At 42.1% G+C, this 22,506-nt stretch overlaps 1 protein-coding gene and 1 non-coding gene across 6 annotated transcripts in view; both read left to right on the top strand.

The window, feature by feature from the left end:
• The window catches only part of diaph2 (diaphanous-related formin 2), a 736,531-nt gene that overhangs the window by 133,698 nt on the left and 580,327 nt on the right, over positions 1 to 22,506 (top strand). The window lies entirely within an intron of this gene.
• Positions 22,067 to 22,140, top strand: trnat-ugu (transfer RNA threonine (anticodon UGU)). Its single transcript has one exon. It is a non-coding gene; the product is annotated as a tRNA-Thr (tRNA).

Raw genomic sequence — 22,506 nt, 5'->3', positions numbered from 1 at the left:
TGTCTTTTCGAAAGCAGACCCAACCAGGGTTTGCTCTAGGATTTTGGCTGTGCTTAGCTCTATTCTATTCCATTTATTTTTATCCTAAATAACTCTTTAGTCCTTGCCGATGACAAGCATACCCACCACCATGCTTGAAAATATAAAGAGTGGTAGTCAGTGATGTTGGATTTGCCCCAAACATAACTCTTTGTATTCAGGACATAAAGTACATTTTTTTGCATTTAAAAAAAAAGTTTTACTTTAGTGCCTTATTGCAAACGGGATGCATGTTTTGGGATATTGTTATTGTGTACATGCTTCATTCTTTTCACTCTGTCATTTTGCTTAGTATTTTTGTATTGTGGAGTAACTACAATGTTGCTGATCCATCCTCAGTTTTCTCCTATCACAGCCATTAAACTCTGTAACTGTTTTAAAGTCACCATTGGCATCATGGTTTAATCCCTGAGCTGTTTTCTTCCTTTCGTGCAACTAAGTTAGGAAGGACATCTGTATATTTGTAGTGACTGGGTGTATTGATATACCATCCGAAGTGTAATGAATAACTCACATGCTCACATGTCACCATTCAATGTCTGCTTTTTTCCCCCATCTACCAATAGGTGCCCTTCTTTGCCAAGCATTGGAAAACCTTCCTTCTCTTTGTGTTTGAATCTGTGCTTGAAATTCACTGCTCGACTGAGAGACCTTGTAGGGAATTGTATATGTGAGGTACAGAGATAAGGTAGTCATTCAAATATCATGTTAGTCACTATTATTACACAAAACGTGAGTCCATGCAGCTTATTTGTGACTTGTAAAGTAAAACTTATTTAGGCTTGCCACAACAAAAGGGTTAACTACTTATTGAAGTGAGACATTTCAGCTTTTCATTTTTAGTTAATTAGTAAAACTGTCAAAAAACACAATTACACTTTGACATTATGGGGTAGTGTGTGTAGGCTAGTGACACAACATCTCAATTTAATACATTTTAAATTCAGGATTAAACACAAAAAAATATGGAAGAAGTCAAGGGGTGTGAATACTTTCTGAAGGTACTCTAACTAATTAGCTCCGTAAAGTGGTCGTATGGGACTGCTGGAGCGTGGTCATCAGTGGTCTTCTTCAGAGTTCACTTCTAATAAGGAGAGTATTCTGTTCAATTGGGCAGCGAGACCCTGACACCAACTCGACCTCCACATTGAACTTGTTTTAAGAGTTGGTTGGTGCAGTGGACCAGAAAGTTTTGATAAAATGAGAGGAGTGTCTCACTAAGGGAAATGTACACAACACATGCAGAGGAATAATTCAGCCAGCACTGAGTTCATTTATTCAGCCTTTGTTATTTTCCCTCAGTTTTTTCCCTCACAAAAATGATTTCCCCAATATGTACTGAGTCGTGAGCAAATCAACATGCAGCGCCAGGCAATATCACACTTGTCAATCACTTCTCTGTAATGCAATCGGGAGAAAGACTTGGTGTTCCTCCTTGCCTTGCTGACTTCTCTTTAATATGTCTCAACAGTAAATAATACTAATCGTTCCAGGAAATTGTACTTGACAGGAATGCTACAGTACCGTTGCTTTTCAACATCACATTTCAAAATACTTCAAATTGTGCTTCATATCTTCGAACTGCAGAACCAAAGCACTTCAGTTTGTTTCGTTTTTGTTGAATCGATAGGTAATGGGCTCGATTCTCTCCATCTTTCATAATGATGGAAATATCATCTGTGTGTGTGTGTGAGTATTTATTTCAATACTATCGATAGGCTACGGCCTATTTAAGTCAATAATCAAGATGCTTGTCATGACTCGAATGTATTGTTCTGAAAATGGGTGCTAAGGGCCTGCAATGTTGTTTCTCCTGAATAGGTAGCCAGGGGAATGCCGCAATCAGGCTGGAAGTGGTTCCTGTTTCAAGGAACACACTGGAGGGAAAATACATTTGTCCCACTACCGTCTGTGTCACTGCTAGGCCTGTGTCATGGTCTGAGCCACCATTTTCTCTTCATGAGCAGTCGAAAATGTGTTGTCATTTCAGAGACACTTAACATTTTCTCAGACAAATGGCTGACGTCTGAACAATTGGCTATGGAAATATCTGTGAGTTTCTTGAGTCGTGGCATTGAATATTGAAATAAATGCTGAGTTTATGTTACATTGATGCTGTGATTTTACATAATATTAAATGGTACTTGGTTGAAAAGCCTTTAATAACTGTACCATCTAGATAAGCCATTATTGTGATGGAGCTGACAGGAAAATTATGTTTAACCATTGTCTTGTCTTGAACGCAACTATGCCAACAACATGCGTACAGTAGGCTCATTATTTAATGAAATAAAACCGATATACATATGAAATATATCACCTTGGTAATATTAATGAGAAGGCTAGTAAACCAAGTATTTCGCTAGACCCACTAATATCTGCTAAACTGTGTACGTGACCATTAAACTTAGATTTGATTTGAGATTGACTAGTGACTTTTGAATCATCAATGTCTTTGCGACAGCGAGGTTCATTCTTGTGGTCAACCTAGAAGGCAACAGTCATACAACACAATTGCACTTCTAGGAACCATGGTCACCCAATAGATACAGTACAGAGACATCATCCAGCTTATACCCTCTCCTCCACCATCCACCCCCTCCCCTCTCCTCCACCATCCACCCCCTCCTCCCTCCCTGGCCTGAAGTTCTTCCAACCTGCCTGCAGAGGGTACTCTGTGACTGCTGTTGGAACCAGAGCCCCCCTCATTGCTTCCTGTTGCCCTACAAGTACCCATGCACACGCACGCACGCACGCACGCACGCACACTGTATAAACTATGCGCTAGTATATCTGATAGGAGGCTGTGGTAGCTAACGTACAGGCGTTAGATGTGGACATCCTTAGAAACTTTGGTGATGCTGCTGGAAGCCTGGTCCCTGACAGGTGTGTCCGATAGGAGAGAGTAACAGAGCACCAGGTTGGAACCAACACACTTAACAGTTTGCCTGGATTCAAACTAATGGGATTTGTAAACTGGCTTGTCAGCACATACACACACTGATCCTCTTTTCCACGGGGCTAGGGGGTTTGGGGAGTTATCTAGCATGTTGGTGTTTCTTCTGATGTGGGTTTTGGTGTGTGTGTTGTGGAAATGGCTGCCTATGGAATATTATGTGGAAGCGGTGCTTGTTAAATAATGCATGTAAGAAGCAGCTGGAAAGCAATGGATTTATCCCCACAGGTTTCTTGGGATTTTTATACGATTGGCTAAATGTCATTACACCGTAGGTGGGGGGTGATGAACTGTAATATTCTATGATGTCTATGAGCGTGTCTCTCATGCCGTTGGCCTATAAACCTGGAACACAGTGTCAGATTGTGGAAATAGCCCCTCCCATCATCTCACACTCACACACTCCTACACGTGGCATATACACTCCTACACGTGTTGTAGCGTGTTCAAGAGAACATGTAGTTAGATTAACTGCTGTTGTGGCAGTACTTGCTATGGCCTGGCCCGGTGCTCTCCGTCTCCTCCTCACTACTGACGGCCTGGCTCGGTGCTCTCCGTCTCCTCCTCACTACTGACGGCCTGGCTCGGTGTTCTCCGTCTCCTCCCCACTACTGACGGCCTGGCCCGGTGCTCTCCGTCTCCTCCTCACTACTGACGGCCTGGCTCTGTGTTCTCCGTCTCCTCCTCACTACTGACGGCCTGGCTCTGTGCTCTCAGTCTCCTCCCCACTACTGACGGCCTGGCTGTGTGCTCTCCGTCTCCTCCTCACTACTGACGGCCTGGCTCGGTGCTCTCCGTCTCCTCCTCACTACTGACGGCCTGGCTCGGTCCTCTCCGTCTCCTCCTCACTACTGACGGCCTGGCTCGGTGCTCTCCGTCTCCTCCTCACTACTGACGGCCTGGCTCGGTCCTCTCCGTCTCCTCCTCACTACTGACGGCCTGGCTCGGTCCTCTCCATCTCCTCCTCACTACTGACGGCCTGGCTCGGTCTTCTCCGTCTCCTGTCCACTAATCCTCTTCTAGATCCATCCACATGCATCCTACTGTCACCCAATATTAACCTACAATGAATAATTCAATTCTCCAAAATTATAATCTCACATGAACAAACATGTCCCCGGATCTAATCAACAAACACTGTAGTGGATACACCTTGAAGGTGAAGCACCCATTTATAATTGATTGCGCCTGGGCTTTTTGATAATGTTTCCATGGCGAGAGATCGAGCTTAGCCCACCATTAATGTTCACCCAACCTTGTCTTCATGCCACTGTTCTAGTTGTTTGTTTGTTTGTTTGTTTGTTTGTTTTCTCTTTTCTCGGGCCTGCGTGTTGGATCTCGTATTCAGATGAAACCTTGTTGGTGGAAAAGCTCTGTAGGATAGTTGTCAATTACCTCCTTGTTCCGCCGCAGTTGTTGTCTTCATTAGGCATGCCGGGTGTGTTCCGGGAGACCTACTCGGGAGGTTGCCTTCACTTGTGTCGGCGCCGAGGCCCTCACCTGGGGAAATCTAAAGGAACGCTCCCTCTGTCTGATCCAGCGGATTTAGCAGGAAATCTTCATTAAAAATGGCTATTAATGCCTAATGCAACCAATGAGCAGAGAGAGGGGATTGGCATGCTAGAGCAGGGACAGCTTGAGTTATAATTATAGGCGCGCCTAAATATAATCTTATATTTAATATATTATAAAGGATAAATGGAGTAAGGAAAACAATGTACACCGAACAAAAATATAAACTCAACATGTAAAGTGTTGGTCCCATGTTTTATGAGCAGAAATTAAAGATCCCAGAAATTTGCCATACACACAAAAAGCTTATTTCTATCAAATTTTGCGCACACATTTGTTTAAATCCCTCTTAGTTAGTGTGCGTCTCAGCTTTGCCAAGATTAATCCATCCACCTGACAGGTGAGGCATATCAAGAAGCTGATTTTAACAGCATGATCAATCTGTAAATTGTTGGAAAAATTACTTGTAATGCACAAAGTAGATGTCCTAACCGACTTGCCAAAACTATAGTTTGTTATAACAAGAAATTTGTTGGAGTGGTTGAAAAACAAGTTTTAACGACTCCAACCTAAGTGTATGTAAACTTCCGACTTCAACTGTAGATTAGGTCCTAATTTATTTATTTCAATTGACTGATTTCCTTATATGAATTTTAAGTTTGTACATTTAAAAAAAAATGTTGCATGTTGCATTTATATTTTTGTTCAGTTTAAATATGGTCCCTTCAGAATGTATTCATACCTCTTTACTTTTTCCACATTTTGTGTTACAGCCTGAATTCAAAATAGATTTTAAAAAATCATCTCATCCATCTACACACCATAATGACAAAGTGAAAACATGTTTTATATATTTTTTGCAAATTCATTGAAAATGAAATATCTAATGTACATACTGTAAGTATTCACAACCCTGAGTCAATATGTTAGAATCGCCTTTGGCAGTGATTACAGTTGTGAATCTTTCTGGGTAACGCTCTAAGAGCTTTGCACACCTGAGTTGTACAATAGTTGTACAGTATTTGCACATTATTCATTTGAACATTCTTCAAGCTCTGTCAAGTTGGTTGTTGATCATTGCTAGGCGGTCATATTCAAGTTTTGCTGTAGATTTTCAAGCAGATTTAAGCCAAAACTGTAACTAGGCCATTCAAGAACATTTCATGTTGTCTTAGTAAGCAATTCTAGTATATATTTGGCCTTGTGTTTTAGGTTAGGTTAGGTGTATGCTGAAAGTTGAATTTGTATCCCAGTGTCTGTTGGAAAGCAGACTGAACCAGGTTTTCCTCTAGGATTTTACCTTTGCTTAGCTTTATTCCATTTATTTTTTATCCTAAATAACTCCTTAGTCCTTGCCGATGACAAGCATACCCATAATATTATGCAGCCACCACAATGCTTTCAAATATGAATAGTGGTAGTCAGTGATGTTGTATTTGCCCCAAACATAACGTTTTGAATTAAATAAAATATAAATGCCACATTCTTTGCAGTTTTACTTTAGTGCCTTACTGCAAACAGGATGCATGTTTTGGGATATTGTTATTCGGTACATGCTTCATTCTTTTCACTCTGTTATTTAGCTTAGTATTTTTGTATTGTGGAGTAACTACAATGTTGTTGATCCATCCTCAGTTTTCTCCTATCACAGCCATTAAACTCTGTAATTGTTTTAAAGTCCCTATTAGCCTCATGTTTTAATCTCTGAGCTGTTTCCTTCCTCTCGGGCAACTGTGTTAAGAAGGACACCTGTATCTTTTCAGTGACTGAGTGTATTGATTCACCATCCATAGTGTAATTAATAACTTCACCATGCTCAAAGGGATATTCAATGTCTGCTTTTTGTATTTTTACCATCTACATCTTTTTGGTTGAATCTGTGTTTGAAATTCATTGCTAAACGGAGGGACCTTAGAGATAATTGTAGGTTTGTGGTACAGAGATGAGGTAGTCATTCAAAAATCATGTTAAACACTATTATTGCACACAGAGTGAGTCCATGCAACTTATTATGTCACTTAAGAGCCTTTTTACTCCTGAACTTATTTAGGTTTGCCGTAACAAAATGGGTTGAATACTTTCAGTTTTTCATTTTTAATTAATTTGTAAAAATTCGAAAAACATAATTCCACTTTGACATTATGGGGTATTGCACATAGGCCAGTGACACGACGTCAAGGCTGTAACACAACAAAATGTGGAAAAAGTCAAGCTGTGTGAATACTTTTTGAAGGCACTGTATATGACATAACGATTGAGATCAATTACCATGATTGCGGCCCAAGTGCCTCAGAATGGCATTGGATTGGTACAGGGCCAATCCTCCATTTTCAAATACCGGATACAAATACCAGATACACACCAGACAGACTTTTCAATGTCTTCCCGAAAACCTCAAGTCGCCATCCAAAAGTAAAAAGTGCCAGGGGTGCGGGTTGCACACGAAGCATCCAGGTTAATACAGCAACAACACCTGATTATTGCTTGCTTGCGCAACCTGTGCCAAGTAAAAGATAAAAACATGCTTGCTAACTCCGTTATATATTTTATCTAATGTTTCCGGCTATTTATTTTTTACCAAGCAAGATAAATACATGTTACATCAGCACTGAGTGAATGAACATCAACAAACCCTTGCTGTCATCGCTAGAGTGTCAAGTTGACGTAGCGTAAGGGTTAGCATCACCGCCCTGGGATTTGAAGGTCCTGGGTTCGCCCACCGGTGGGGATATTTAGACTTTTCTCTTTGGTGTATAGTTTCTGGCACACCTTCTCTTTCCCGACACACCCACACACCGGAGCGCACATGCACAATGTGTGCTTATTTTCATTCAGAAAGTTTTTCTTAAGAGTGTTTGGGTTCATTGGGCATCGTTGACTGGCAAGGGATAAGGAGTGATGTGTACTAGTGCGCACATCTTGCTACTACGGAGGAGAGAATGGTGGAGAGACCAGCGCTCAAACTGTAAAGTAAGACGTTGTTGCCCTGATAAATGAACACTAACTACATTATTTATTCTGCCATTTGTCATTGTTGTATACTTTTACTATACTTGTATTGCTGTGTAATGCTGTATTATAATGTGGTATAATCACCTCCCGTTGTAAAATCCATTGAAATTTAAAACAAAAACAATGTTCTGAGTGAGAAGAAGGCATGGGTCTGAAGCCGAATAAGAAAGGAAATTCCCATGAGCACCACAATGCATACTTCACCAGTGAAGTGACTTCCTCGCCTTTTTCTATCCACTGTTCCACTTTTGGATCTTGTTTTATTGAAGGTTATCAGCCTCACTTTCCCTCATGATATCCAAGAGGCTTCAAGAGCTTTACCCCTCAGTGCCGTGTGTCCTTTAGTGTAATTCATAGAACGGGGCAATTGTACGCGTTTACAATGCGATACACCTCATTATGTCTGCCCACTAACCAGTTTCACATTATCAGGAAATGGTTTACGGCAGTGTGTCGGTCCATTGGTAGATGGGTAAATGTGATGCTTGTTTTACCCTGACAGAGTTTAATGTTACTCCAATGCCTTCTGAATGGGTAGGAATTCCTCGACCGGGTGCTTTTGTATTCAGGGGATTAAAGCCGAGGGAATTTGCATCCGCAGGGGGACATTAGTTCTGTCACTGGTGCATGGCAAACATACGTACCTTTTCGCATGTTAATCGCAGAGCCTTGTTCCAAACGATGGACGTATCGTACAGTACAAAGAGACAGGGTGATCAGAGCTTCTAACCATATGCAAAAGGAATATGACAATTTCACAACTACAGTATTTATGGATATGGATGAAAAATAATTTGGATCTAACCCTATGAAGTAATTAAAAGTGTTGCGAACTGTTGCATAAGCATGGATGAGACACAGCTCAGAGAACAGAAACATAAACCATGTGTGTGTGTGCTTGACACATGTTGAGCCCTGATAAATCGATTGGGTATTGGCAGGCGGTAAAGTTGTGGATTTTATAGGAGGGTCAAAGAATCTGATGACCTTTGATGTAGTCCAGCCCTCCATCTTTCCTATCAGGTATCAGTAACCCAGCCCTTCCCCACTTTTTGTCTGTGCCCTGCTTTCTTCTCTCCTATGCCCAATACAGCCCACTCCAAACAGAGATTACATTGTGACATTCCCGCAAGGTGTGTGCAGATGTGGTCACGGCCAAGTCATCGCCACTTTTCCCTTGAACCCTAATCTCTAGTGTGGCCTTATTCACCTGTGATAGTTAAATGGTGGAAGAGGGGGTTGTTGAGACAGTGGCTGTCACCAACCTCAGCGATGCTATCCATTCAGGTGATCCTTTTTGCTGTCTGGTTATTAAGTCTGATTATGAGATTTCACAATGCCTGGAATAGTGTGCAACATCTTAGGAACCACATTAATATGATACGATTGCAAAAAAAGACAACCTATAATGTGTTAAATGACTTAGTACTCTGGTTCAATTGTGAGGGCAAGACCACAATGCTCCTCAGCCTTTGATTGGATTTCATTAGAACCCCTTCCTATCATCCCTGCTAACGCTAGGCTAACGCTAGCTGCTAAGTGGCAGAGCTCCAGACAGGGCAGGAGGAGGCTGTCGCCGGGTGCCCATTTTAATATTTGTGGTTATTGATTGAGGACCTGTAATGCAATTCCACCATCCGTTTTCCTCTTTGCAAATATTGGGGGTAAAAGGTGACTTTCGCCGATTGTAAATCCTTTTCCTGTTTTCTTATCCAAACCTCTCTCTCAGCCATTGGTTGGCTGCCCACAGCAGTAAAGTCCTCAGTCTGATAGCATTTTATAGTTGGCATCGGGCACTGCACAAACTCTTTCATTTCACTTTTACCCTTGACAGTCTTTTTTTCGGTCGACCTGGCAACTGCCTATACGGAAAATACATAAAATCCTGTCCCTGTCACGGAGCAAACTTAGAGACTAAATGTTTCCATTTCTAATCAAAGGATACATATTTTAACTTGGCTGGTGGTGGGCAGAGCTTTGAGTGATCTTTGGCTGCTCATCACTCTCTTTGGAGCATCGTTTCACATCTCACACCCTCTGAGTCAGCTATGCTGGTGGAACCAGACAGAGTTTATGGTCCGCTAACCCCCCAAGTTTCCCCCTCCCAAAAAACAATTTTATATTTGGTTGGACATAAAATACTGTAACATCACCAGCAAATCAGCTCCAAGTGATTTTAATTTAGGAAAACTGTTCCAAAGTGTTCCCACACATAGAGAGATATATGTGATCGTATACAAATGTAAGCAAGTTTTCAGATGTTATAGTCAAATATTATATATGTTTGGGCTTCTCGCGGTCAATTTGCAGTTGACACATTTCGTTTTCTGTTCCGGCCCTCTGACCACCCATCATCCCGTGGCTGAAGGCTGAATCTAGTTGATGATGCTCACCTGCTGCTGAAGTCCTCCAGCATCTGTGCAGCTCTCTCTTTATTACAGTAGGGCTGCTGTCATGCATTTAGAGTATGCAGCCGTGCTTATGTATAGGTATGGGAGAGACAGCGGCGTGTATATAGTGTAGAAACAACAGAGGGAGCTTGATAGAATGTTACGGTCTTTAGCGTATCATATACACAACACATGCCGACCCACATCGACTTTGATTGTTTTACAAAGACACATCCATGTCTATTCCTTTCCTCTCTACACACACACACACACACACACACACACTGCTCAGTGTGCCACAGAAGGAGGCTGGCTTTAAATGAACTACCTTAAAGCAGCACTGTGTTTATCCACAGGACAGAAAATCACACACAGGAGGAAGCCGTGCCTGCCTCCACTTTGAAGCAGCCAGTGGCAGAGCTGCCTTGTGCATTACTAATTCCCATTCTCCCAGAGACTTTACCACCTCCATCTGACAGCACACAGGCTGAGGGAGAGGGAGAGAGCACACACACAAGCACACACTCTGAGACATGTATGAGCTGTTTACAGAGATGAGCATTGGTCATACACATGTCCATACAAGCACACGTGCATACAAGCACACATACACACATACACGGTTTGATTGAGAAGAAGCTGAAGATGTGTGGCTGAACAGATGGATGGATGACTGAATGGATGGGTGGATGAGGGAAGCAGCCCCAAAGCGCACATTGAGCTCCTGTCAGGAGCGTGTTTGAATTCCTGCCGTCTATAGGCCTTTGCATATCCTGTAGCGTTTGTTATGCACAGGCCCAGTTGAAAATGTACTATTCACAGAAAATAACAACATAGCCAGTCCAATGTGATGTGTTGTATGTTTAAAAATGCTAATGGATGCAGCCTGTAGACTTTTAAAACGTAACATTTTGGGGCATATTTTTCTAAGTTGTTTGTGTGTCTTACTACAGTATCATCACTTCTCTGTTTGTAAACTGTCTCTGTGTAGTTGAACTCCTCTTGATCCTTGTTCCAGAAGTTGGACTCATTACCATTTTGCCAGGCGATGCAGCAGTCCCACAGTACCAAACCTTTAGGCTTTGATGTTTCTAACGCTCCTCCTCTTCCGAGTTCTCTGACCCCTCTCGTCGGAGGAGTCAGCATTTGAATAAACAAATGAAAGGAGGAGTGCAATACTGCTATTCCGGCGCTAACTGGTGGTTTTTTTCACAAGCTAATTCCTCTGTGACATGTCGGCATCAACAGAGAGATGGAAGGAGGGAGAGACGACACATTACCAAGCCCTTCTCCAAGGCCTAGTAGTTCAGTGCAGAGGTTAACTGGTTGGTTGCTCAGCGCCAGTTGGCATGGCTACCGTCTCCCAGGGTACAGGCCTCGCAAGCACCTGGTTACCGCCGGCAACTGCCATTCAAGACGGCCAATGGCGGTGCCCTACTGCACCTCGCCCATCGACTGACATCTGACTGCACCGTAGGCTCTACTCCCACCCAACTGTTGAGACGAGAGTCAAAACTGAAGTCTCTGATCTCGAATGATAAATCACTTAAGGCTTGTTCACACTGGCAGTTTGAAGTGACTCAAATACAATTTTTTTCCATATCCGATTCAAATCTGTTATTTTTCCTGCAGTCTGAACTGAACAAAAAGCACATTGAATTGGATATTTCAAGCCACATTTCAAACCACCATCCATAGGTGGTTTGAAATCAGATGCAAATCTGATTCCTGATTCCTGGCCATGCAACAAATCTGATTTATTTGCCCTGACTGTTCTTTGGCATATCTTGTTGCTTGCTTACTACTCTGTTTGACAAGAACATGTGGTAGCTAATGTGCTAGAAAGCTAAACAGCTACCTAGCTAGCTAGTTGACTTCTGGGGCTTGCCAAAAAGGAGTCATTTTGTTCATCTTTGAGGCTTTTAAACCTTTCTTACACTATAACTTTGAACATTCAAAGAAACTAGGAAACGTTCATGGCAGGCATTGTTTTCACCTTAGCTTGCTACATAACATCTGAGTGATGGGATGCACGAGCACCACCACCGATCCGCCTACACCACTGCGCAAACCCCCGTCATTACTACTGTATGACAATTGGCATGGCCATGTTAGCAAGTGACTGCTATCTGAACATACACACTTCAGATTTGGTCACTTGTAACATGCAGTTTGGACAGTCAAAACTGATTTGGGCATTAAAGCCTGCCGTGTGAACAAGGCTACGAGCATCTTTAAAAATGCTGGTAAATTATATTAAAGGGTAACAGTGGTCTAATGATACTCCCCAGCTCTTCCCCTAATAAGTGAGTTGTTTCTGCACACCTAATGCCTGCATGGCGGCCCACTGCGCAGACTGGGGCTTCCGTCAGTTGATGAATGTCTCTATCTGCAGGCATTAGGTGTTCTATTTTTCATACCGTGGCCTTGTCGACCGCGGCAACGAGAACTGGCCCTCACGCGCACACTCGCGCATGGCCCCCATGATCCTGGGAGAGGCTGACTAATCCCGGGCCTGTGTCTGGGGGCGAGAGCGTGGAGAACAGGCACTGCTCACCCAGCCGAAAGGTCACACCTGTCAGCGGTACCGAAAAAAAGAGGGCAGAGAAGGGAGATGGAGGAGGAGAAGGGAGGGATATGCTAGTGGCTGCTGATGCCTGGAGAGCCTCAGTGTCTCAGACACACATAGAAAGACATGCACTCAGACAGACACACAAGGATGCACAGCATATATACACAAGACAAAGATAGCGTACAAACATGTTTACAGACATGTTCACACACACAGACACACGCCAGGATTTTTTTTTTTTAGAGCTGCGGTGGCAGAGATATCCCCCCCGGATAATTATTTTGATAAAAGACGTAAGAGAAGGTCACTTCTGGTGACTTTTTAAAGGACATTCTATTCCAAAATGCATGAGCATTAAATTATGTTCTCTTCCTTTGAAACTCATCTGAAAATCCAGGACAGTTTCAGTTGATCATAACCCAAAAAGTAATTTAGCTAGGGTAACATTACTGTATATTAGCATATTATATTATTATAATATTATATATTATTATAATATTATTATATTATCATATTGTATATTATTTTAGGGGACCAAAAATATTGGGACAAATTCACTTGTGTATTAAAGTAGTAAAAAGTTTTTGGTCCCATATTCATAGCACACAATGACTATATCAAGCTTGTGCATTTTGTCTTTGTTTTGGTTGTGTTTCAGATTATTTTGTTCCCAATAGAAATTAATGGTAAATAATAGATTGTGTCATTTTGGAGTTACTTTTATTGTAAATAAGAATATAATATGTTTCTAAACACTTCTACATTAATATGAATGCTACTGTGATTATGGATAATCCTGAATGAATTGTGAATAAAGATGAGTGAGAAAGTCGCACCAATACAGTACCAGTCAAGTTTGGACACACCTACTCATTCAAGGGTTTTTCTTTATTTTTACTATTTTCTACATTGTAGAATAACAGTGAAGACATCAAAACTGAAATAACATATATGGAATCGTATAGTAACCAGAACTGTTAAACAAATCAAAATATATTTTATATTTGAGATTCTTCAAAGTAGACACCCTTTGCCTTGATGACAGTTTTGCACACTCTTTGTATTCTTTCAACCAGCTTCACCTGGAATGCTTTTCCAACAGTCTTGAATGAGTTCCCACATATGCTGAGCACTTGTTGGCTGCTTTTCCTTTGCTCTGCGGTCGGGTGATTGTTGAGGCCAGGTCATCTGATGCAGCACTCCATCACTCTCCTCCTTGGTCAAATAGCCCTTACACAACCTAGAGGTGTGTTGGGTCATTGTCCTGTTGAGAAACAAATGATAGTCCCATTAACCGCCCAGCAGAAACAGAAAACAGAAATATACAAACAAGATTACATCAACCTAACAGTATTACATATTGAGTTACATTTTCAATTTGTCAAAGTTTTACAGTACTTATTGCTTTTTTGTTTATACACTTACTGATCATTTTATGGATCAAGAATCTGCCATGAAAAATAAACAAATTAACATTGAAAGTTAAATCAGGGTCCATATAATTCTGATCAAATGAACATTAATAGTAGTTTATTTTCAAATAAAATGTAACTCACTCCAATCTTCTGACATAAGAACAGTCCCAAAATAAATGGTCAAGAGACTCTGGGTCACAACCACAAAATACACGTTGGACTTGGTCTTTTACAAAATAGGGCTATCTTCTGTATACCACCCCTACCTTGTCACAGAACAACTATTTAACTTTTAACAAAGCACACCTGTTAATTTAAATGCATTCCAGGTTACTACCACATGAAGCTGGTTGAGAGAATGCCAAGATTGTGCAAAGCTGTCATCAAGGCAAAGGGTGGCTACTTTGAACAATCTTATATAAAATATATTTTGATTTGTTTAACACTTTTTTTGGTTACTACATGATTCCATATGTGATATTTCATAGTTTTGATGTCTTTACTATTATTCTACAATGTAGAAATTAGTAATATAAAGAAAACCCTTGAATGAGTAGGTGTGTCCAAACTTGTGACTGGTACTGTATAATACCCAAGACATGCTAACCTCACCTTTACAATAACAGGGGAGTTTAGACATTTTTGGTGTGATATTTGTATGTCTAACTTTTTCACTCATCATTATTCACAATTCATTCAGGATTATCCTTAAAAGTCTTTGTTGTTGAAGCTGTGTTCGAAATTCACTGCTTTTCAAAGGAACCTTACAGATAATTGTATGTGTGGGGTACAGAGATGGGGGTAGTCATTCAAAAATCATGGTAACCACTATTATTGCACACAGAGTGAGTCCATGCAACTTATTATGTGACTTGTTAAGTAAATGTTTACGCCTGAACTTATTTAGGATTGCCATAACAAAAAACATAATTCCACTTTAACATTATGGGGAATTGTATGTAGACTGTGACCTAGCCTACCTTCACGATAAGCTACTCTAATGAATGTGTACACTGCATTTTACTGTGACCTAGCCTACCTTCACGATAAGCTACTCTAATGAATGTGTACACTGCATTTTACTGTGACCTAGCCTACCTTCACGATAAGATACTCTAATGAATGTGTACACTGCATTTTACTGTGACCTAGCCTACCTTCACGATAAGCTACTCTAATGAATGTGTACACTGCATTTTACTGTGACCTAGCCTACCTTCACGATAAGCTACTCTAATGAATGTGTACACTGCATTTTACTGGACAAACTTCAGAGGGTGAATTGTTGTTTTCTGTTGACTTCTGAAACACACACAAAGGTGGAGTTAGTGAATCGTCACAATGTCTGTCTTTCTTCTGTCAGAGCAGAGGGGTCCTGGGATGGGTATCCTAAGAGAAAATGGCTTACGGGCTACTACTATTAGTTCTCCCATTTGGTGCCCGTTGGACAGGACAGAATGTTACTCTGCTAAATACAGAAGTGCAAAATTGAGTTTAATGTAGGATTTCCCTGTTCAAGGCCAAATATATCATACTTTGACTAAAAGGATGACTTATTGTCTTAAGTCATTGTGCAACATCACGGGTAAGCTCTTGGCATCGTCTTTCAGCTGGATAAAAAGTGAATTTTTGCTGGTGTGGGCGTTTTAAAAGCGCATCTCGGCAGAAATAGTTAAAAACATGTATTCAAATATATTCCTTTAGCAGTGGTTCTAAGTGAATATAGGGGAAAGACCACACGCACACACAGCCAGTGTATCTGTTTCATTACAGCCTCTGATCTGTAGGATCAACAGGATCTTTCTCTCTCTCTTTCTCTCTCTCTTTCTTTTCTCTCTCTTTCTTTCTTTCTCTCTCTCTTTCTTTCTCTCTCTCTCTCTTTCTTTCTCTCTTTCTCTCTTCTTTCTCTCTTTCTCTCTTTTCTCTCTTTCTCTCTTTCTCTTTCTCTCTCTTTCTCTCTTTTTCTCTCTCTTCTCTTTCTCTCTTTCTCTCTTTCTCTTTCTCTCTCTTTCTCTCTCTCTTTCTCTTCTCTCTTTCTCTCTTTCTTTCTCTCTTTCTCTCTTTCTCTTTTCTCTCTCTTTCTCTCTCTCTCTTTTCTCTCTTTCTCTCTTTCTCTCTCTTTCTTTCTCTCTTTCTCTCTTTCTTTCTCTTTTCTCTCTTTCTCTTTCTCTCTTTCTCTCTTTCTCTCTCTCTCTTTTCTCTTCTCTTTCTCTCTCTTTCTCTCTTTCTTTCTCTCTTTCTTTCTTTCTCTCTCTTCTCTCGCTCTTTCTCTCTCTCTCTCTCCTCTCTCTCTTCTCTCTCTCTTTCTCGCTCTTTCTCTCTCTTCTCTCTCTCTTTCTCTCTCTTTCTCTCTTTCTTTCTCTCTCTTTTCTCTCTTTATCTCTTTTTTCTTTTCTCTCTCTTTCTCTCTTTCTCGCTCTTTCTCTTTCTCTCTCTTTCTTTCTCTCTTTCTCTCTCTTCTCTTTTTCTTTCTCTTTTTCTCTTCTCTTTCTCTTTCTCTCTCTTTCTTTCTTTCTTTCTTTCTCTCTCGTTCTCTAATTTATCTATTCCTTCCCATTCAACAGGCTAATATAGACTATACCTTCCCATTCAACAGGCTAATATAGACTATACCTTCCCATTCAACAGGCTAATTAATATAGACTATACCTTCCCATTCAACAGGCTAATTAATATAGACTATACCTTCCCATTCAACAGGCTAATTAATATAGGCTATACCTTCCCATTCAACAGGCTAATTAATCTAGACTATACCTTCCCATTCAACAGGATAATTAATATAGACTATACCTTCCCATTCAACAGGCTAATTAATATAGACTATACCTTCCCATTCAACAGGCTAATTAATCTAGACTATACCTTCCCATTCAACAGGCTAATTAATCTAGACTATACCTTCCCATTCAACAGGCTAATATAGACTATACCTTCCCATTTAACAGGATAATTAATCTAGACTATACCTTCCCATTCAACAGGCTAATTAATCTAGACTATACCTTCCCATTCAACAGGCTAATTAATCTAGACTATACCTTCCCATTCAACAGGCTAATTAATCTAGACTATACCTTCCCATTTAACAGGCTAATTAATCTAGACTATACCTTCCCATTCAACAGGCTAATTAATCTATACTATACCTTCCCATTCAACAGGCTAATTAATCTAGACTATACCTTCCCATTCAACAGGATAATTAATCTAGACTATACCTTCCCATTCAACAGGATAATTAATCTAGACTATACCTTCCCATTCAACAGGATAATTAGTCTAGTCTACACCTTTACATTCAACAGGATAATTAATGCCCCCCCACCTGCACACAGACCTAGCTTGGGCAGGTCTACTAGGAGACTCATTGTCATTAATCATGCCAGTCGTGCCTGTCAGCGAAGCGGCCCATCTATCCTCTGAGTCTTGTGGGGATCGGACATCATTAGTGAACCAGCCAACACATACATTATATTTACCACTTACCTCTAACACACTCGACATTCCCACACACTAATACTGTACTCATGCACCCAGACCCTAACATATCTTTCTCCATTCTCTATCCGTCTCTCTCTTTCTCTTTCTCTCATTGTCTGATAAGTAAAATTGTGCATGTTCCATATGGTCATATAAACAGACGGACAGAGGTCAGAGTGGATAATTACTCATCACACGTGGTGTGTATCCCTTTCATTCAGACGCTTTGTTAGAGCAGCACAAGACCAACAGATCACTTACCTGATGGAATGTTGTTCTGTCCAGTCTCTGGGGAACAAGGGAAAAATGACCAGTGTGAACCAACAGTTGCTCAGGCTGTGTGCGTGTTTGATCTCATGACCCTGTAGAGGGGGTTTGGGAAGAGAGAGAAGTGAGAGAGGAGGAGGGGAAATGAGTACATCAACATCGGGGAATACATCTCTACTGTTGCCTCCCTCATTTTTGTCTTCCTGCGCTCATTTCTTTGCCCTTTGCCTAAACTTTGGTTTGCTAGTTGGAGCAGTCCGTTGCCCCCTGGACGGCTCCTCCTGTGGTCCCTGCACCGTAGAAGGTGCAGAGAACAGTTCAGTATGACCTCACAGTCCAATCAATGCAAGCGAGACCGCCGCCAAACTCTATAAATGAGATCCACTGTGACTTACAGTACCTTTGTTAAACAACCAGGTTGTTTACCTCTCCTTGACATAGTATAAATATGCTGAATTATACAGTAGGTTCTGTGGGTAGATTTACCAAGCCTCTCTCTTTGATATGCCGTCTTGTCTTCTATTTTGCCTTCCCTTTATTTTCTTATGTCTGGCTAATTTGCATATTGAATATTGTGCTTCATAGCTTTGCAAGGACCTTTCAGGACTTTATTGAGCCACTCGCGGCGGACCTTCACAAATTGATTGGCGGAAGGAGGAGACTGGCGGCGTACCATTGAAAGCTCCACGCCGGTTGAGCGTTGGGGCACATTATTAGGCTGAGTTAGCTGGATGAAAATCCATAACTTCTCCTCAACGATCCTGGTCCGCTGTGCCTTTTGAAACTCAGAAAGGCATCTTTCCTGCATATCATTGTGTCTGTCTGTCATGGATGATGACAGTGTTATTGCTAGATGTGGCGTCGTCTTCTGGGGTTTCGGCACCATATCTGCATGTTTGACACAACTCACACACACGGTCCTGTCTTTATATTAAGCAGTGCTCTCATGTTTCCTCTTGTCAGTTTGTGCTTCCAGTGCCTGTAGCTATACCATAAGGATCTGCAGTGGGAGGTTGCATTACTTTTTAAATGACTCTCTCTCTCCAGAGTCTCAGGCAGGTATGCTAGCTGGCTCTGGCTGGCATCTGTTCCTGTCTTTATTGAGGTGTCATTGAGATTCAGTGCAGATAAGAGTCCTGCAGAGCACTGGGAGGCTTAGAGGAGGATTCCTCTACTCTGCACTTACGCGCACAAACACACACAGAAAGAGGCACATGCAAGCACACAGACACACACACACACACACATGCACAAACACAGAAAGAGGCACATGCAAGCAGACAGACACACACACACACACATGCACAAACACAGAAAGAGGCACATGCAAGCAGACAGACACACATGCACAAGCACAGAAAGAGGCACATGCAAGCAGACAGACCCACTCTTCTAAACTCATTAATCATGCAATGCAGAGGGACGACTGGCAGCGCTGTCCCCATCCAGAGTGACAGCAGTCCCTCTTGTCTTACATTCATTTGCTCTTAATTGAAAGGGTTGATTCAAAAGCCCAGAAAAGGTTATCAGGAGAGACCGTAGGAGATTATTGTTAGACTAGACATATCAGCTCTATTTTATTGGCTTTGGGTGTCCATTTTAGAGTGTTGTGGATATGTTTGTCCCCGCTGATCCCTCAGGGGGCCCCACGTGCGTTCTGAGCCCTCTCCTGTACTCCCTGTTCACCCACGACTGCGTGCGCCTCAACTCAATCATCTGGGTACTAAAGGAGATGATTGTGGACTTCCCTGGAACAGTAGTGGAGAGGGTAGCAAGTTCAGGAAAATAACCTCACACTCAACGTCAACAAAACTAAGGAGATGATTTCTGTGTGAAGTATGCACTGGCAGCGCCTCTTATCAGGAGGCTGTGCTTGGCACTGTACAGATGTGCATGCATATCTCTGTGTGTGTTCGCACATGCATATCTCTGCGTGTGTTTGCACATGCATATCTCTGTGTGCTTCTATCTGTCTGTAAACAGCCACCATTGAGTGGCTGCTGCACATGCTTATCTCAGTGAATTGTGTGTGTGTATTCACGCATACGTTTCTGTACTCTCTGTGTGTTTGCATGTTTACTTTTCATATCTCTGTGTGTGTGTGTGCTGTACCATCACTCACTCATATATCCTTATGCATATTCTTTATCTCTGTGTGTGTGTTTGCGCGCATTTGTGCATGTGTGCTGGGATGTAACAATGTGCTCTCTATACTCAGAAGTTGGGATGGATATGGAAATCAGTAGAGCAAGGCCAAGGTCCTGATACCTCTCCACCGCAGTATCCTGGGGTTTCTAAGGTGATGGTCTCAAGGTCCTGACCCTCTCCACCGCAGTATCCTGGGCTTTCTAAGGTGATGGTCTCAAGGTCCTGACCCTCTCCACCGCAGTATCCTGGGCTTTCTAAGGTGATGGTCTCAAGGTCCTGACCCTCTCCACCGCAGTATCCTGGGCTTTCTAAGGTGATGGTCTCAAGGTCCTGACCCCCTCCACCGCAGTATCCTGGGCTTTCTAAGGTGTTTGGTCTCAAGGTTCTGACCCCTCCACCGCAGTATCCTGGGCTTTCTCAGAAGGTGATGGTCTCAAGGTTCTGACCCCTCCACCGCAGTATCCTGGGCTTTCTAAGGTGATGGTCTCAAGGTCCTGACCCCTCCACCGCAGTATCCTGGGCTTTCTAAGGTGATGGTCTCAAGGTTCTGACCCCTCCACCGCAGTATCCTGGGCTTTCTAAGGTGATGGTCTCAAGGTCCTGACCCCCTCCACCGCAGTATCCTGGGCTTTCTAAGGTGATGGTCTCAGGGTTCTGACCCCCTCCACCGCAGTATCCTGGGCTTTCTAAGGTGATGGTCTCAAGGTTCTGACCCCATCCACAGCAGTATCCTGGGATTTCTAAGGTGATGGTCTCAAGGTTCTGACCCCCCTCCACCGCAGTATCCTGGGCTTTCTAAAGTGATGGTCTCAGGGTTCTGACCCCCTCCACCGCAGTATCCTGGGCTTTCTAAGGTGATGGTCTCAAGGTTCTGACCCCCTCCACCGCAGTATCCTGGGCTTTCTAAGGTGATGGTCTCAAGGTTCTGACCCCCTCCACCGCAGTATCCTGGGCTTTCTAAGGTGATGGTCTCAGGGATTCTGACCCCCTCCACCGCAGTATCCTGGGCTTTCTAAGGTGATGGTCTCGAGCCAGTTGAGAAAAGTACTGTAACACGGCCTCGGTCAGTTAGAGCTTTATTTACTTGGCCAGGGCTCATTTGAAAAAGATGTAAGGGAATAGGAAATAGAATTTCCTGAGATGCACACCAGACCTTTCTGTCTTTTCAAGTTTGGGAAAAAACAACAAATCACCCAAACAAAATGCTCCAGACTGAATAAGCTGTATCATTCCTCTCTGTACAACCTCGAAGCTTGAATCATTGCAGGGATTGAGAATGCCAATGGGAGTTGTTGTTTTCTGTTTTGGGAATGATGTCTTATTTTTCAGAGAACAGTTGCTACTTTAAAATGTTCCATGTCAAGAACTCAATCAAGACAAAAGTGGTAAAAACACACATTTCTTTGTATAATGATGTTAGAAACTTGTCTTCGTCAATTACACACTGTAGAACTCTATCTACCTCCCAGCCTCCCAATGTGTACGCATACATACTTTCTTTAAAAAGAAAGTCTTTGATGTTTAAATATTTGATTTAGATATTAATTTGCCAGGCTTAGAGTGCCGACGGAACCCTATCTCCAGGATTTGATTTGATTGATCAGTCAACAGCCTCTAGTTGGTTGTGGAACAGGTTGGTCCTGTCATCTCTCAGATGCATTTCAGGGTTGCTCCGAGGTTTTTTCAGATTCTCTGACGTGAATAATGTTTTATTGATTTGTTCGTACAGTATATCTGGATCACCAACGTTTAGAGTCCATCTTCAAATCTAATTTATCAGACTCTAAGTTTCCACTTGATATCCTCTTTCCAGAAAAACTGTCTTTTAAATGTTCTCCTTCTTCAGCAAGGGTAACATTGCAAAAGTCGAAACTTGAGAAGAATCTTTGCAAAACTGTTAGCAAAAGTTTTGAACTTCCCAATCATTTTGAAGGACTTTTTCTGATATGATCATGCCATCACTGATGATACCGTTTAAACTCCGCTCCACCATTCTCACTGCGGCATTCAATATATTTTCGGAAGTCTTTCAGATACTATTAGAGGCATCATTGGTGATGCCTTACTGCGGGTCAGGTCTCTATGGACTGGTGTAAGACACTGATCTGCTGACACGGCCCCATCGTCTGCTGCAGCCCGTCTATATCTGGGCCTGAGCCAGCAGGAGAGCAAGGTGTGTGTGGTCAGGTGGGTCGAGGTGCTGCTTGATATGACAATGAGGTAGCCTGATGGTGTATTCAATGAGTTGCTGTGTGTGTGTCTGGTGTTGTTTGTCCCGTGTGGCTCAGTTGGTAGAGCATGGCGCTTGTAACGGCAGGGTTGTGGGTTCGATTCCCACTGGAGACCAGTACAAAAAAAATTACTTGAACCCCAATCTGGAGAGACCAGAAAATAGCTGTGCAGCGATGCTCCCCATCCAAACTGACAGAGCTTTAGAGGATCTGCAGAGAAGAGTGGGTGAAACTCCCCAAATACATGTGTGACAAGCTTGTAGCGTCATACCCAAGAAGACTCGAGGCTGTAATCGCTGTCAAGTTGCTTCAACAAAGTACTGAGTAAAGGGTCTGAAAACCTATGGAAATGTGATATTTAAGTTTTTCTTTTTAGAAATTTGCTAAAACTTTGTCATTATGGGGTATTGTGTGTAGATTGAGGGGAAAAAACATTTAATCCATTTTAGAATAAGGCTGTAAACGTAACAAAATGTGGAAA

This window comes from Oncorhynchus nerka, linkage group LG6 (assembly GCF_034236695.1).
Source record: "Oncorhynchus nerka isolate Pitt River linkage group LG6, Oner_Uvic_2.0, whole genome shotgun sequence".
NCBI classification, from domain to species: Eukaryota; Metazoa; Chordata; class Actinopteri; order Salmoniformes; family Salmonidae; genus Oncorhynchus; species Oncorhynchus nerka.
Note: the sequence above shows the minus strand (reverse complement) of the source record. Positions and strands in the feature narration are given on the sequence as shown.